This window comes from Hylobates moloch, unplaced genomic scaffold (genome assembly GCF_009828535.3).
Source record: "Hylobates moloch isolate HMO894 unplaced genomic scaffold, HMol_V3 SCAFFOLD_13, whole genome shotgun sequence".
Lineage (NCBI taxonomy): Eukaryota > Metazoa > Chordata > Mammalia > Primates > Hylobatidae > Hylobates > Hylobates moloch.
Genome location: NW_026652288.1, coordinates 65,231,077 through 65,246,946, shown reverse-complemented (window position 1 = coordinate 65,246,946; position 15,870 = coordinate 65,231,077). Strand labels below are relative to the sequence as shown.

The window sequence follows — 15,870 nt, the reverse complement described above, 5'->3', positions numbered from 1 at the left end:
TTCATCAGTAGAAATAGCCTGATAAATTACTAGACAGTCTGCACTCAAGAGATTCCACAACATGTAATGCAATAATACAGAGGTTTACCTCCTTTAGCTTCAAAGTTGGAGGGTTTTGGCCATTTTAATTTTATATCCAACTAGTGCTATAGTTCGATATAAAAACTATAGAGTGAAGATATCAGCCACAGTATCTTCACTCTGAGATAAGCAGTCTTCTTCACAATGTATTTTTCATATCCTTATGTTCAATTTTAAGACAAAGCAATTTTAATACTAGGTACACGTCACATGCCCTTGCTGCCAGCTGGTTTTCTTGACAAGTTATGAAGTAGTTCAAGGAGGTATGGTTAAGGCTGTATTACTGAATGGTGCTGGTAAATACTACACAATTTTTTTTGTCATGTTGCAACCTTTTATTTCCAATTCAGTGACTGCTGCTGTGAAATCAGACAGCAAAATGACAACATTATTAGGTTCGTTTTGAACTATGATTTAGTAGCAGCTGAGGTTCCCAATTTTAACCCTTTGGCAGCAAGATCCAAGTTCCTTCATTTGCACATTAGCACCTAAGTGTTGAGGGGTTAAATAACCAGCACAAAAGATACTACTGCACTTCTAATTGTAGCATTTGGTGGAACTGAAAGGAAAGGAAGTTGTACTACATGTTCAAGGGATTATGGGCAACATAAAGATGACACCAGGACGGGAGGCTGAGACAGAGAATTGCTTGAACCCGGGAGGCAGAGGTCGCAGTGAGCCGAGATCACGCCACTGCACTCCAGCCTGGGCGACAGAGCAAGACTCCGTCTCAAAAGAAAACAAAAACAAAAACAAACAAAAAAACACCAGGAAAAGATAAAATGTCACATGAAGTCTTCATAGTCTTGTACATATCCTCCATCATAACCACCATAATCTGCCAGATCATCTTTCATGGTGGCTTTTATCCCCCTCCAAGAACCACACCTTTCTTCTTCTTTTTGGCTTTTCTTGCTTCTGTTTTTACTGCAAAGTACAGTCAGTGAACTGGTAATCTTTTTCAAGTCATCAATTTCCAATGAAATACACACATCTCGAACTAAGATTTCCAAAAAAAAGAGGACATCATATAGTGACTTTTCATTTTGTGTAATTTTATCTTTTAGTAACTTTCCAAACTCTGTAAAATCATCTCTTGAAGATGGGTTCATAGCATCTATTCCATAAACTGTATTATTAACACCAAAAGTTTCCTTTGCTAATTCGAGGTCTGACTCTTCCTGTAATTTATTTAGCCCCAGTTTATCTGCTAATTGTTCTTCTGGTGTTAGCACTTTATTAGGTTCTTCAGGTTCTTTCAACCTCTTTTTAATTTCTTCTTGCCTTTTCTTCTGTTGCCGTTCTTTCTCTTTTATCTTCTCTGCCGTTTTTTTCTTTTCTGAACTTTTTACCTCTGGTTTTACTTCTGCTGCTTCTTTTTTTACGTCATCATCGTCATCCCAGTTATCCTTGACGCCCTCGTCCTAGTCCTCGCCTTCCCAGCAGTCCCCGCCAGCAGTGCCGCCGCCCCACTCCTTCTGCAGGGGGTCTTCCACGGAGAATGCGTCCGCCTCTCGAGAGTCGCAGTCTCTCGCCGCCGCCGCCGCCGCCATCTTGAGGAGGGTGTGAGCGTGTATTGAGGGGGAGAGCTAGCGAGGAGTTAGCGCGGCGAAGGTGAGTCACTGGGTTTGCTCAATCTTTATCATCTTAAATGTTCAAGCAACTCTGACTGTAGTGCACGCCTCTTCTCTAGGGATTTAATATGCAGTAGTTGACCACCAGAACAAATGTACATTTAGGAAAATGACAATTATCCACCATGGTCAACAGTGACGTAGATAATTTAAAGTCACCCAGTGTGAGAACTGAGTGAAATTCTAAGCCATCAGATCAAGAAGGTAGGTGCTTATTCTGAAATGGCTCTAGTATAACAGATTTGCACCCAAACTATTCTGGTCAAATGAGTAACTAACTCTCCTGCTTTGTTTTTTAAGCACTTACAACTTCTTGGGTAGACCATTCCAGAACTTAAAAAACAGCTTTCCAGTTCTTTCTTATTTCTAACCTAAGTCCTTTACATTGCTTTCTAGGTTATTTCCTCTAATTCTGTCATATATGGAGAAGGGTAAACTGGTGGTTACCCTCAGCACACTACACTTTTTGATATGGTTTGGCTCTGTACTCCCACCCAAATCTCATGTTGAGATGTAATCCCCAGTGTTGGAGGTGGGGTGTGATGGGAAGTGATTGGATTATGGGTATGGTTTCCAATGGTTTACCACATCCCCTTAGGGCTGCCTCATGATAGAGTTTTCAGGAGATCTGGTTGTTTAAAAGTGTGTAGCGCCTTCCACTTCACTTTCTTCTTCTTTCTCCGGCCATGCTTGTGCCTGCTTCCCCTTCACCTTCCGCCATGATTGTAAGTTTCCTGAGGCCTACCCAGCCATGCTTCCTTTACAACCTGTGGAACTGTGAGTCAATTAAACCTCTTACCTTTATAAACTACCTAGTCTCAGGTAGTTCTTCAAAGCAATGAGAGAACGGACTACTACACTTTTCAAATAAATAACAATGACACAAAGCAACACACATAGTGTTTACTAATCTAGGTTCTTTACAGATTGCCATTTAATTCTCACAACAATTCCATCAGATAGATAACTGTTTTAATCCCACTTTACAGGTGGGATAACTGAGGCACAGAAGCTAAACACCAGCTAGTGAGAGACACAGCTGGGATCTGAGCCCATGCCCCTGTCTCCAGGATCTTTGCTTCAGTCACTGCACCATTTTGCCCCTCCCATAAGCAAATTCTCCATGTAGGTTGCTATTCACAAATCTCTCTGTTTTTTTGTTTGTTTGTTTAAGTGATTCATGAAGAGACACCAAAAACCTTTTTCTTTTTTCTTTCATTATTTTATAAATAAGTGTAATTCTTTTCCTTCTTCCTGAAAATAAAAACCTACGACCAATGCTTTATCTGAAAAAGAGTCTTTGACAGGTTATTGCAGAAAGAGTCTTTCATTTATTCATGCTGCCCTCATTAATAGAGAAAAAGTCTTGCTGGGCCAAATTAAGTCAACGTGTTCCCTATTCACCATCTAATTATCTTAAAAAGCACAATCCAGCACCAGAATTAAAGCAGGAATTCTACCCATCTTTGGTGAGAGTGCAAGAGGCCACGAGATGAACCACATAGCTAAGACTGGTGACATGGATTGGAGAACCCAGGAGATAACGTTATTCAAGTTTATGTGGAGGCTGTCATGGCACTCTGGTTTTTCTGCATCAGGAAAACAACTGCTGTAGGCAGAGAGATGGCAGCTGCATATCTACCTACCTACCTGTATATCTACGTATCCATCTATGCACATATATGTACCACACACACCCACACAATTTCTTTTCATTTTCCTTATCTTAACCACTAAAATACTAAGTTTTTTGTGTACCCTTTCAAGTCCCCATCACAGATAACAAAAGCCTACCCTTCTTATTGTCCACTTCCCAAGCAAATTCCCTAAAACAAACCAGAAACATAAAATAGAGGATGCACATAACTCAAAGATATAAAATATATACCACATAGGTATAAATAAAAAATTATAAGTATAGGTAAAAAATTACATATAAGGTATAAATAAAAATTATATATATGGACATTGTGTATACGTATATGTGTGTGTATAGGGTATTTCAGACCACAAACTTAGTGGTATAAAATATATCACTTTATTTAGTCTCATGAGAACAAACTTTAACACATTTTATGAAGAAACAATCTCAGTCAAGGAGGGTTTCTCCTCCCTTCTAAGTTGCTGGAGAAGAGCTGTGTGCCCAGGCAGTGGGCGGAGGGGGGTGTCTGGTCTGGGTCATGATCCATCCAAGTTGGTGAAGACTGAGGCATCCTTATTGCTGTCTGGTCTTTGATTGTTCACACAGAGAGGCAGCAGGCTCCAAGGGTTCAGCGCTCTCAGAGCTGCAGCCCAGGGCACAAGCAGCTCCACGAGGCTGCCTGGGGCCCTGAACCCTGCTGCTCCAGCACGCACATGAAGATTTCAGGGGACTCTGGTTCTGACTGCCACCCCTTTGAGGTTGGGGTAGAGGGACAAGAGAGTATAGATGCTCACCACGCTCAGATCCTCTCCTTTTATCTGGTATTTTTCTTACCCTGCTCCTTACCTCCTTCGCAGGGTTTTAGCCTAGGGGAGGAAGCAACAATGTGGGACCGTTTCTCAGGTCACATCGGAGTTTAGCTAACCTCCGTTTGCCTCCCCTCTAATTGTCTTCCTTTCCCTATCCCACTAACCTGTGAACCTTTGGAGGAATTAAGGGTCAAAGGGAAGACTGTCTCCTCATTAGGTCTTCTTTATGCCCTGAGCCTCTCAGCACCTATGCTTTTAAAAGGCATGGCCTTTTTTTCTGCTATAATAACTTGAAGCAAAGAGGTTGCATCCCTAAGTGATACAGTGGGGCAAAGGAAAATGGAGTGCAGAGAGACAACAGTCTTTTCCTCCAATCATATGTACCCACCTGGCAGTATATAATATATGCCAACTGTGTGTATCTTAACATGATATACACATATATGTATTTAATACACAAGAATCATATTTACACATATAGGCATTACTAATGTGGTTTGGGGCTATGGATTGTGGCTTTTTGGGGGAGAAAAATTTATGGATGAATACTTCTATCCAATTCTTAAATATTTAAGTCATAAGTATATGTTCTTAATTTATGGATCATAAGAGAAAAAAATGGAGAACCAGAATATAAAAGATAATTATAATAGATTGTAAGATGGATTATAATTGTAATATATCAGATTATAGATAGATTTCTCATCACCAATTGCACGGAGAGAAAAGGGAGCAAGAATTTCTGACTCAGGAACTCTGTAACAATCAACTTAATGTAACCCCAGCCATGTCATTTAGCTTCATTAACAATCTCATTTTCATTATTAATGAGGATGAAAAATGTGCTCAAAATACATTACAAGTATAAGATCACAGATTTCAAATAATAAAGCTGATTCAGCTGAAGATTGAAAATATTGCCTTATTCATAAGACATTTTAGAGCACTATGCAGGCAATAAAGAATTCTTAATCTTTGCACCAAATGCCATGATTCACGTTGTTTTCCTTTAGTATGAAATTACTTTCAATGTAAACTCTGACACACTTGGAAAAAAAAATAGGTTTCTTAAGACCTTTCCATACAAAATGTAGGTAAAATAACTTGAAAAAGAAGTAAAACAATCTTAGGTTATGTTGGTTACATCTTTAACTTATTGCTACTAGTTTAAGGCAAGAACTTAATCTTTATATCTAAACATGCAAAAGGAAATATCCTTTTGCTCCGTGGTGAGGAGACAGGACAAAGCAGTTTTTTATTACCTGTGGTTGAGAAAATAGGTGTTTAAGAAAAAGATACTTCCATTCTTCTGGCTAGCCTGAATCTTGAGAGTACAATCCCTCTCTTCCAGTTGTTGGGCAGGCTGTTTTTGTTTCTTGATGGGTAAACATATTTCCACTATTAACCCTAGGTGATAAGATTCGGGGTAAACAGTGTCTCAGGGATTACTTAGGAGGGACAATAGGCAGAGGCAGAATCTTGGGGGAAGCCCTCAGGTATAAGGTTGTCAAATTTAGCAAGTAAAAATACAGAAAAAACCGGTTAAATGTAAATTTCAGATAAAGAATATAAGTTCCCTATATTGCATGGGACCACCTGACCAAGGTGGAATTATGTGAACATAAGAAATGGCCACTGGGTGAGTGCCCAGCAGGAATATGGGCTCACCAACCAAAAGAGTAAACAAGTGGCCTCTGGGCGTTCCAGCCTCAGAAGGTAACTTAGAATTCTACCAAATTCTACCAACAGTAGAAGCAATCTTCAGGGAGTACTAAAAATGCATGTGGCAAACCGAAGCAGTGGTGTTAGCACGAGCCTACCTTGGAATTAGCCTGAGTTGCTTGGTGCAACATTCAAGTGAGACCAAAGTAGGGCAGAAGAAGGAACAGGGGCCTGTGTACCCAGGGAGTGTCTGTCATGCCAATCTGTGCCTTGTCTCCAAGTTATCTTAGGACACAAATCTGTGCTCAGGAAGCTCATCTGTTTCTGTGCTTCTGTTTTTTCCCTTTTTGGTCTTCTTGTGCTTTCCCCTCATTTCTCATTCAAATTTCTTTTTGAATATTCTAGCTTTTGTCTCTAAATAATTAACATCTAGGCCTTTAGTCTTGATCACACTCACCAACCCATCCTCTTTGTGCCAACCAGAGGGCCTCTCTCCTTCTGTCTTTTAAAATCAGATTTATTGAGATATAATTTATATATAATAAAGCTCCCCAATTTTGTATGTATGATCTGTGAGTTTTGACAAATGTGTACAGTTGTATAACCACCACCATCACCACAATCAAGAGTGTAGAATATTTCTATGACACCAAAAAAAGTTTCTTAATGTTCCTTTGCAGGTAATCTCGAGACTCCTTCCACACCTGCCTCTGGCAACCACTTATCCGCTTTGGAACAGTTCAGTTTTCACTTTTCTAGAACTTCATATAATTGAAATCATATTGTATGAAGTCTTTGTTGTCCAACTTCTTTTACTTAGCATAATGCTTTTGAGATTCATCTGTGTTGTGTATATCAGTTGTTCATTCCCTTTCTCCTGCTGACTAGTATTCCATCATATTGACATACCACAATGTGTTTACCTATTCAGAAATTAATTGACATTTGGATTGTTTCCAGTTTAAGGCTATTATATAGAAGGCTCCTATAACATTAAAGTAAAAGGGTTTTTTTGAATATAAATGTTCTTTTCTCTTGGGTAAATATCTACAAGTAGGATTGCTGGGTCATATCATAATCATAGTTGTATATCTAACTTATTAAAAACTACCAAACTGGTTCTATCATTTTGTATTCACATCAGCAACATCTAGGAGTTTCAGTTACTTCACATTCTCACCACAGTTGGTATTGTCAGTCATTTGTCAATTATGAGTGTGTGCTAGTATCTCATTGTAGTTTTAATTTACATTTCCCTAATGATTAATGATGTTGATAATCTTCTCATGTACTTCTTGGTCATTTGTATATTTTTTTGATCTATTCAAATCTTTTGTACAATTTTTAATCAGGTAGTTTGATTAGTATTTAGTTGTACATGTTCTTTATAGATTATGTATACAGACATTTGTCATATATGTTTTGTAAATATTTTCTCCCACACTGCAGCTCACCTTTTCACTTTTCTTTTCTTTTCTTTTCTTTGGAAAAGAAAAAGTTTTTAATTTTGGTGAAGTTCAATTTATTGCTTTTATGGTTTATGCCTTTTTGTGTTCTGTCAAAGAAGACAGCTTAATAGAAGGCCATGAAGGTCTTCTCCCATAATTTCTTCTAGAACTTTCGTAGTTTTAACTCTAACATTTACTCTAACAAGTTAATTTTTGTTTAAAATGTGAAGTAAAGGTCAAGGTACTTCTTTTGCATATGAATACCTAGTTGATCTGGCACCATTATTGAAGAGTCCCTCCTTTCCCATATTGATATGTTTTGGCTCATTCATTGAAGACCAATTCACCATATATATGTGAGTCTGCTTCCGGACTTTCTATTTTGCTTAATTGATCTGTATGTCTATACCTTACTTTCTTGATTATTTTAGCATTATAGTAAATCTTGAAATCAGGTGGCGTTAGTTTTTCACTTTTGTTTTTGCTTTTTGTTTTGGCCATTCTAGGTCCTTTGCATTTCCATATACATTTGAGGATCAACTTGTCAATTTATTTATTTATTCATATATTTATTTATTTCCTTCCTTCTTTCTTTTTTAGAAATTGGATCTCATGATGTTGTCCAGTCTCTAACACCTGGGCTCAAGCCATCCACCTAGCTCAGCCTCCTGAGTAAGTGGGACAATAGGGGCATGCCGTCAAGCTCAGCTAAATTTGTCCATTTCTTTAAAAAAAAAAGCCTCCCAGAATTTTGATTGAGATTGCATTGAATCTGTGGAATCCATGGATCAATTCAAGGAGAACTGACATTGTAACAAGAGTAAGACTTCCAAACCATGAACACGGTATACCCTTCTTTTATTAGGTCTTTGATTTTTCTCAATGTTTTGAGTTTTCAGCATACAGATCTTTCATGTATTTTGTTATATAACTTACTTATAAGTGTCATTATTTTTTAATGTTAATGTAAATAATATTTTCATTTTAATTTCTAATTATGTATTCATAGCATATAGAAATGGAATTGATTTTTTCATATTGACATGTATCTTGCACAGGTGCTAATTCACTTTTTAGTTTCAGTGACTTTTTTATAGGTGTGTTGGCATTTTTTATGTAGACAATCATGACATCTATGAATAGAGACAGTTTTATTTCTTTCTTTCCAATGTGTATGCATGTAATTTCTTTTTCTTGCCTGATTGCACTAGCTAGGGTCTGTAGTACAACATTGAATAGAGGTGGTGAGAGCAGACAGCCTTGCCTTATACCTTATCTTAGAAGGAAAGTATTCAGTCTTTCGCCATTAAGAATGATGGTAGCTGTAGGTATGTAGGTAGTTGTAGTAAATGCTCTATGTGCACTTGATAAGAATGCATATTCTGCCGTTGGGTGGAACATTCTGTAAATATCAATTAGGTCAAAAGAACTAAGATGGTCTTTATTGAGTTGATGACTTTCCCTTCTATTTCTAGTTTGCTAACAGTTTGCATTACGAGCCTCTGTTGATTTGTGTCAAATGCTTTTGCTGCATTTGTTGAAATGATCTTATGCGTTTTTTCCCCTCATCTGTTGATATGGTAAATTATATTGATTTTTAAACATTGAACCAGCCTTGCGTTTCTATTATAATTGTCATAATATATTATCTTTTTATACCACTGGATTTCATTTGCTAGCATTTTGTTGAAGATGTTTGCATGTAGGAAAATTGGTCTGTAGGAATATTGATCTGTAGTTTTCCTTTCTTGTAATGTCTTTAACTGGTTTTGGTATCATGATAATACTCATATTAAAAAATGAGTTGGGGAGTATCTTCTCTTTTATTTTCTGGAATACACTACATAGAATTAGTCTTCTTTCTTTCTTTAGTGTTTGATAGAATTCAGCAGAATAGACAATTAGGGCTGGAGTATTCTTTGTTGGGTGGTTTGTAATCATGAACTCAATTTCTTTAATTGTTAACACTATTCAAATTATCTATTTCACATTGGACAAGCTGTGGTAGTTTGTGCTTTTCAAGGCACTGGTCTATTTCATTTAAGTTGTCAAACTTATGTGTGTAGAATTTTTCATAGTATTCCCTTATTATCCTTTTGGTATCTGCAGGGTATGTAGTGATATCTCCTGTTACATCCTTGATGTTTGTGATTTGTTTCTTCTTTCTTTTTTCTTTTTCTGGCTTGCTGGAAGATTGTCAAATTTTATTGATTTTTTTTTTAAAGAACTAGTTTTTGTTTCATTGATTTTCTCTATTGCTTTTCTATTTTGAATTTCATTGATTTCTGCTCTTTTCATATAGTGTCTTCTTTCTGCTTGCTTTGGATTTAATTTACTCTTTTTTTCTAGTTTCTTAAGCTGAAAGTTTAGAGGCATTTCTTCTTTCCTAATATTAGTCTTTACAAGTTTCTCTCTAAGCATTATTTTAGCTGATGCTGTGTTTTTATTTCATTAAACTAAAACTATTTTCTAATTTATCTTATGAATTTCTATTTGACTCGAGTTATTTAGCACTACGTTATTTGATTTCCAAATATTGGGGGATTTTCAGATATCTTTCTACTACTGAGTTCTAGTTTAATTGAGTTATGGACAAAGAACATATATTGTATGATTTCAATACTTTTACATTTTTAAAGGCTTGTTTTGTGGCCCAGAATATTATCTATATTAGTGAATATTCCATGTACATGTGACAAGAATGTGTATTTTGCTGTTGAGTGGAATGTGCTATAAATATCAATTAAGTCAAGTTTGTTGATTATGTTATTCAAGCCTTCTATATGCTTGCTTTTTAAAATTTTTATTTTTTTATTTTTATTAAATATAATTTAATATCATACAATCCACTCATTTAATGTGTACAATCCAGTGGATTATTAGTATATTCACATTGCATAACTCATCACCATTATCTAATTCCAGAAAATTTTTATAACTCCAAAAAGAAATTTCATATTGTTTAGCAGTCACTCCCCATTTGCTCCAATTGTGACTGCTAAACAATATTAAATTTCTTTTTAGAGTTATAAAAATAGATTAGAAATAGAAATATCTAATCTACTTTCTATTTCTATGGCTTTGCCAATTCTGGACATTTCATACTAATGAAATCATGCAATGTGTGGCCTTTTGTGTCTGGCTTCTTTGGCTTAGCATAATATTTTCAAGGTTCATCTATGTTGTGGCAATTGTCAGAACTTCATTCCTTTTTATGGCCTAATAATATTTCATATGTATATATAGTCAATCATCATCATTCAGAGATTCCATATTTGTGAATTCGCCTACTTGCTAAAATTTATTTGTAATCCCAAAAATAAACACTCATAGTGTTTTCACAGTCATTTGTGGACATGAACAGAACAACAAAAAATTGGATTTACCCAATGTGCATATTCCCAGTTGAGGTCAAACAAAGTGATACCCAGCTGTCTTGTTTTAGCTGTCATACTGTAAACAAGTGTCCTTTTTGTGGTCTGTTTATTGCCATGTTGTCCTGGTCCACCTAGTGTTGCTATGAAGGAATATCTGAGGCTGGGTAATTTATAAAGAAAAGAGATTTATTTGGATCATGTTTCTCAGGCTGTACAGGAAGCATTGCACCAGCATCTGCTTCCAGTGAGGTCTTCAGGCTGCTTCCACTCATGGCAGAAGGCCGAAGGCAGCCAGCATGTGCAGAGATCACATGGTGAGAGAGGAAGCAAGAGAGAGAAAAGGTGCTAGGTTCTTTTTAACAACCAGCTCTTGCAGGAACCAATAGAGCAAGAACTCACTCATTACCACAAAGATGGTACCAAACCATTCATGAGGGATCCATCCCCATAATCCAAATACCTCCCATGAGGCCCCATCTCCAATATTGGGGATCAGATTTCAACATGAAGTCTGAAGGAGTCAAATATCCAAGCCATAGCACTTATTTTTTTTGCTTTTTTTTTTGCTTTTTGTTGGTGAATTTGCTATTTAAAATGCCCTCCACCAAGTGTAGTGCTGAAGTGCTATCTTGTGTTGCTCAGCACAAGAAGTCTGTGATATGCCTTACAGCGAAAATACGTGTTTTAAATAAGCTTTATTGAGGCATGAGTTATAGTGCTGTTGGCTGTGAGTTAGATGTTAATGAATCAACAATATATATTAAATAAGGTGTCTTTAAAACAGAAACAAAGGCAAAGAAAAATTATTTATTGATTGGTTGACAAAAATATTGTGACCAGAGGCTCACAGGAACGTAACCGTATATTTTGCCTAGGTGCAATGGTTCAGTATTCACTAAGTCAATGCTTATGGTGGCTTTATTTATTATGCTGCATTTTGTTTACCCATTCATCAGCTAATGGACATTTGGCTTGATTCCACTTTTGGTCTATTAGCAATAGTGCTGCTATGAATATTCATATACAGGCTTTTTTTGTCTGTATATTGTTCTGTCGGCTACTGAGAGAGGAATGTTGATGATTCCAAATGTTATTGTGGATCTGTGTATATCTCATTTCAGTCTTATCATTTTTGCCTTATATGTTTTGAAGCTCTGTGTTAAGTATATACACATTTGTGGTTCTTATGTCTTCTTGGTGAATTGACACTTTTATTATTAAGTCCTTCTTTACTCCTAGTAATATTCTTTGTCTTGACTCCATGCCAGATATTGCAAAATTTACATTATTAATTGCTGGATTTTGTTATATTCCTTTGAATAGTGTTGGATTTTTTGATACACAGTTAAGTTACATGGAATGATTTTGACCCTTTTGAGTCTTGCTTTCCAACTCTGTTAGAGTGAGTTCCGAGGGGTCTTTAGGGTTAATTTAGCTCTACTACTAAAATAATACCCTTCTGAGGAATCTATTCAATTTCCTGTGTATTACAAGGTCTTTTAACTCTGGATGGTGAAATAGAAGCTATTTTCAAGTCTAGGAATTATTCTGCCACACCATTTTAGTGGCTTTTTTTGCTGCTTCTCATGCATATACAGATCTATACTCAGCCAAAAACTTGAGGATATTCCTCTACATCTCTCTAGGGTACTCTTGTTGGTTCTCTCTCTCTCTCTCCCTTTCTCTCTCTGTCTCTGGTACTATGATGCCTTGGCTCCCCAAACTCTGATCTCTGCTCCTCACTTCGGCATGATGGTTGGGCCAAGTTGGGTTCCTCTTCCTTGTGCTGCAGCTTAGAAAGAGCCTGCAGGCAGAAACCTGGGGACATTACAGAGCTCACCTCAATTGTTTCCCTTCTATCATATATCACAATCCTGCACTACATCTTATTTAATATGTGAAGGCCATTGTTTCATATATTTTGTTTGGTTTTCTAGCTGTATAGGCATAAGGGTAAATCTGGTCCTGGTTCCTCCATCTTGACTGAAAGAGAATTCCTGAGAGCCCAGAGTGCTCTTTTTATGACAAATCTAATCCAGTTGCCTCCCCTAAACTTTGTAATGACTTTCTTGGGCATCAGTTTCAAAAGAGTAAATAAATGAAGGAGAAAGGGATGTATGTATGTATCTATAAAGATGGAAGAAATTAAAACATGGCCTTTAGGGAACCAGAAATAGTGATGGAGTCTGGACAATGAAAGGTGCAAACACATGAAGGGGAGGTCCAGGGGTGGATTATGAAGGCAGAATGAAGCAAACACTGGTCCAGAATCCAGTGTCCTTGAGTCCCTCTGCTGGAATCCACAAATATAGTTAAAACAGTATCCCACTCTAGCCATTCCAGCTGCTCAGCTTCATGTCCTCTTTGCCCATACATCCTTCATCCCATAGAGTCTTGCCAAGAATACAGACCATGTAAATAATGTTGACCATGCTGCTAGTTTTTATTGGGAGCGGGGAGTTATCTGAAGGAACTAGAGAACTAAAATGGAAACATCTTTTGCCTTCAAGATTGAAAATGAGAAGATGGAAAGACAGACTATACATGATTAAAAAGGACCCAATCAATGGTTAAAAAAAAATGTTTAATAAGACAGTGAAGTTTCAGCTGTCTGAGAACCAAATGGGTTCAGGAGGGAAGCCCCAAGGAGGGAAGCCATCTTCTGCTTCTGGGTGAGTCTTGGGGCTGAGTCATGTAAGCCATAATCAGAAAGAGAAATGGGCTCCCCGGTCTAGGTGTTTTTTGCTGCAACTGTTTACTTGCCAGGAAAGCACAGCTGTGGGGTCTAATCTTCTCAGTTTCTTCCTTGGGTTCTGGGAGACACCTGGGCTGCCTTGGGTAACTGAAAGGATACTGGCTGAGACAAGAAAGACGTCAACAATTGTTGAGGGAAAATATGTGAGGTGTTGTATCAGAGCCTTAAAGACCTCATCTCGTAATCTTAACAGCAACCCACATTTCACAGATGAGAAAATTGAGGCTCAGAAAGGTTACATTCATGGTTTCAAGTTAGGGCTCTGTGCCAGCCCACCAGGCCATAAAATGAAAGAGATTATTAGGTTTTGTGGTGAGAGCAGCTCAAGCCAAGTTCGAATCCTGACTATAAGTAAACATACAAAGACGTGTGACATATACTTTCGTATGTCATAATAAATTATAAATAGAATGATTTTCTTTAGAGAGTTTAACATACTGTCAAAGTACAATTTTCAAAAAGTTAAAGACATAACTCCTGTACAAATTTAGAATGAACACATGTCAAATATGTTATTTAATTCATTAAGGAGGGAATTTGTAAGATGGTAACTCTGGTGCAAAGAATATTGGAGGAACTGGGTGTTCCTTGGCAACAAAAAATAAAGAGAGAATGAGATTACTAGATTAGATACAAAACTTGTTAATGTCTTACAGGGCAATAAAACCATAATCTAAGGTTACCTTTTCTCTCAGACAGAAATCATTTGCATCTCCACCAGACAAAAATGTCCACAAGTCAGCATGTAATTTCACAAAGTCTGAGACCTGTAAACATTAATTAAAAAGGAATCAAACAAAGATACATTTCCCTAGATAATTAAATATTCATTGATGGGTTTCTTGAACAACTCCTTGACTGATATTAAAAGGTCGTGGTTTCTTTCTTGGTCTTATTTCCAGATTTTGGTTGATTATTTTTCTCATCAATACACTAGGAAATCTATCATAATAGTGTTAAGTCCTTTGACAGAAAGTGATTCCAGGTTTTATGGGGCCTGGAGTTCTTACAATATTAAGAGTCTCTTTTAAAAAAGAGAATACAAAAATATTTTACTTTTGCAAATCTTATAAAAATATATAAACATGAGAACACATAAATTTATATCCCCCAAGGGCATTGGAAGGAGTTATGCACAAAAAGGTCCTTGTTTTTTTTTTTTAATGTCAAATATTCTGTAACCAAGTATCTTCAGCTCTGAGTTAGTGTATAACTGTAATCGTTCACTTTCATGCTGCTGATAAAGACATACCCGAGACTGGGTAATTTATAAAAAAAAAAAAGAGGTTTAATGGGCTTACAGTTCCACGTGGCTGTGTCACCTGTGGAGGGTGTCCAGGTTCTTGGCATCTTGAACAAAGAGTTGGACAAAACGCACAAGCAAAACAAGGAAGGAATGAAGGGATTTACTGAAAATGAAAGTACGCTCCCCAGTGTGGGAGTGGCCGGAGCATAGGGGCTCAAGGGCCTGGATACAGAATCTTCTCAGGTCCAAATACCCTCTGCAGATTTCCCATTGGCCACTTGGTGGTCACCTCATGTAAATGAAGTGGTGGCACGCAATCAGAGGCTGCAGCGAAGTTATAAAGGTTACACTCCGGTGCAAACATCTGATAGGCTGCAAAAAAACAACCAATCAGAGGTTAAGGTGAAGTTACAAAGTTGCACTTTTACACAAAAGAAGACTCTGCCTGCAATCAGTCTGACTGGTTGCAGACATTCAATTTCCCATCTGCCTTGCAGAAAAGGTGGGGGTTTGTAAAGGGAGTAGTCTTTGGTCCTTTTGTTACTTAGGCGTGGGAAGTTAGAGTTTTCCTCTCAATTTAGTTCTCGGAAGTTGGTGTGAAATGGCCTTAGGTTCCCTGACTCCATACCCTGTTCTTCTGCCTCAGCTGGGGAGGCCTCACAATCATGATGGAAGATGAGACAGACAAGAGAGAATGAGAGCCAAGTAAAAAGGGTTTCCCCTTGTAAAACCATCAGATTTCATGAGACTTATTCATTACCACGAGAACAGTACAGGGAGAACTAGCCCCATGATTCAATTATCTCCCACCACTGGGTCCCTCCCACAACACATGGGAATTGTGGAAGCTACAATTCAAGATGAGATTCGGGTAGGGACACAGCCAAACCATATCAATAACCAACCTAAACACCTATAATTTTTTGTATTATCTAATATTCTATATTATTTTAAGATCATTCTGCTCACTGTTCCACGGGTGATTTGGTTGAATGAATTCCCTACAGCCTTACAAATTGTTTTTAAAATCTTATACCAGAAAATATGTGCCAGCATTAAATTTTCACTAGTTAAGAAGATATTAAAGACTAATGTGAACAAACTGATTAATTTGTGTTCAGTCTATATTTGACGAACTCAACTTTGTTAACAAATGTGTGTTCTTGACAGATTCTCTTCTATCCCCATTCACTGAAGAGGCTCTGCCTTCACCAGC

The 15,870-nt window shown here is 37.2% G+C and overlaps 1 pseudogene; it reads right to left on the bottom strand.

The window, feature by feature from the left end:
• Positions 1–866: 866 nt before the first annotated feature.
• Positions 867–12,481, bottom strand: LOC116480092 (eukaryotic translation initiation factor 3 subunit J-like; annotated as a pseudogene).
• Positions 12,482–15,870: the final 3,389 nt, after the last annotated feature.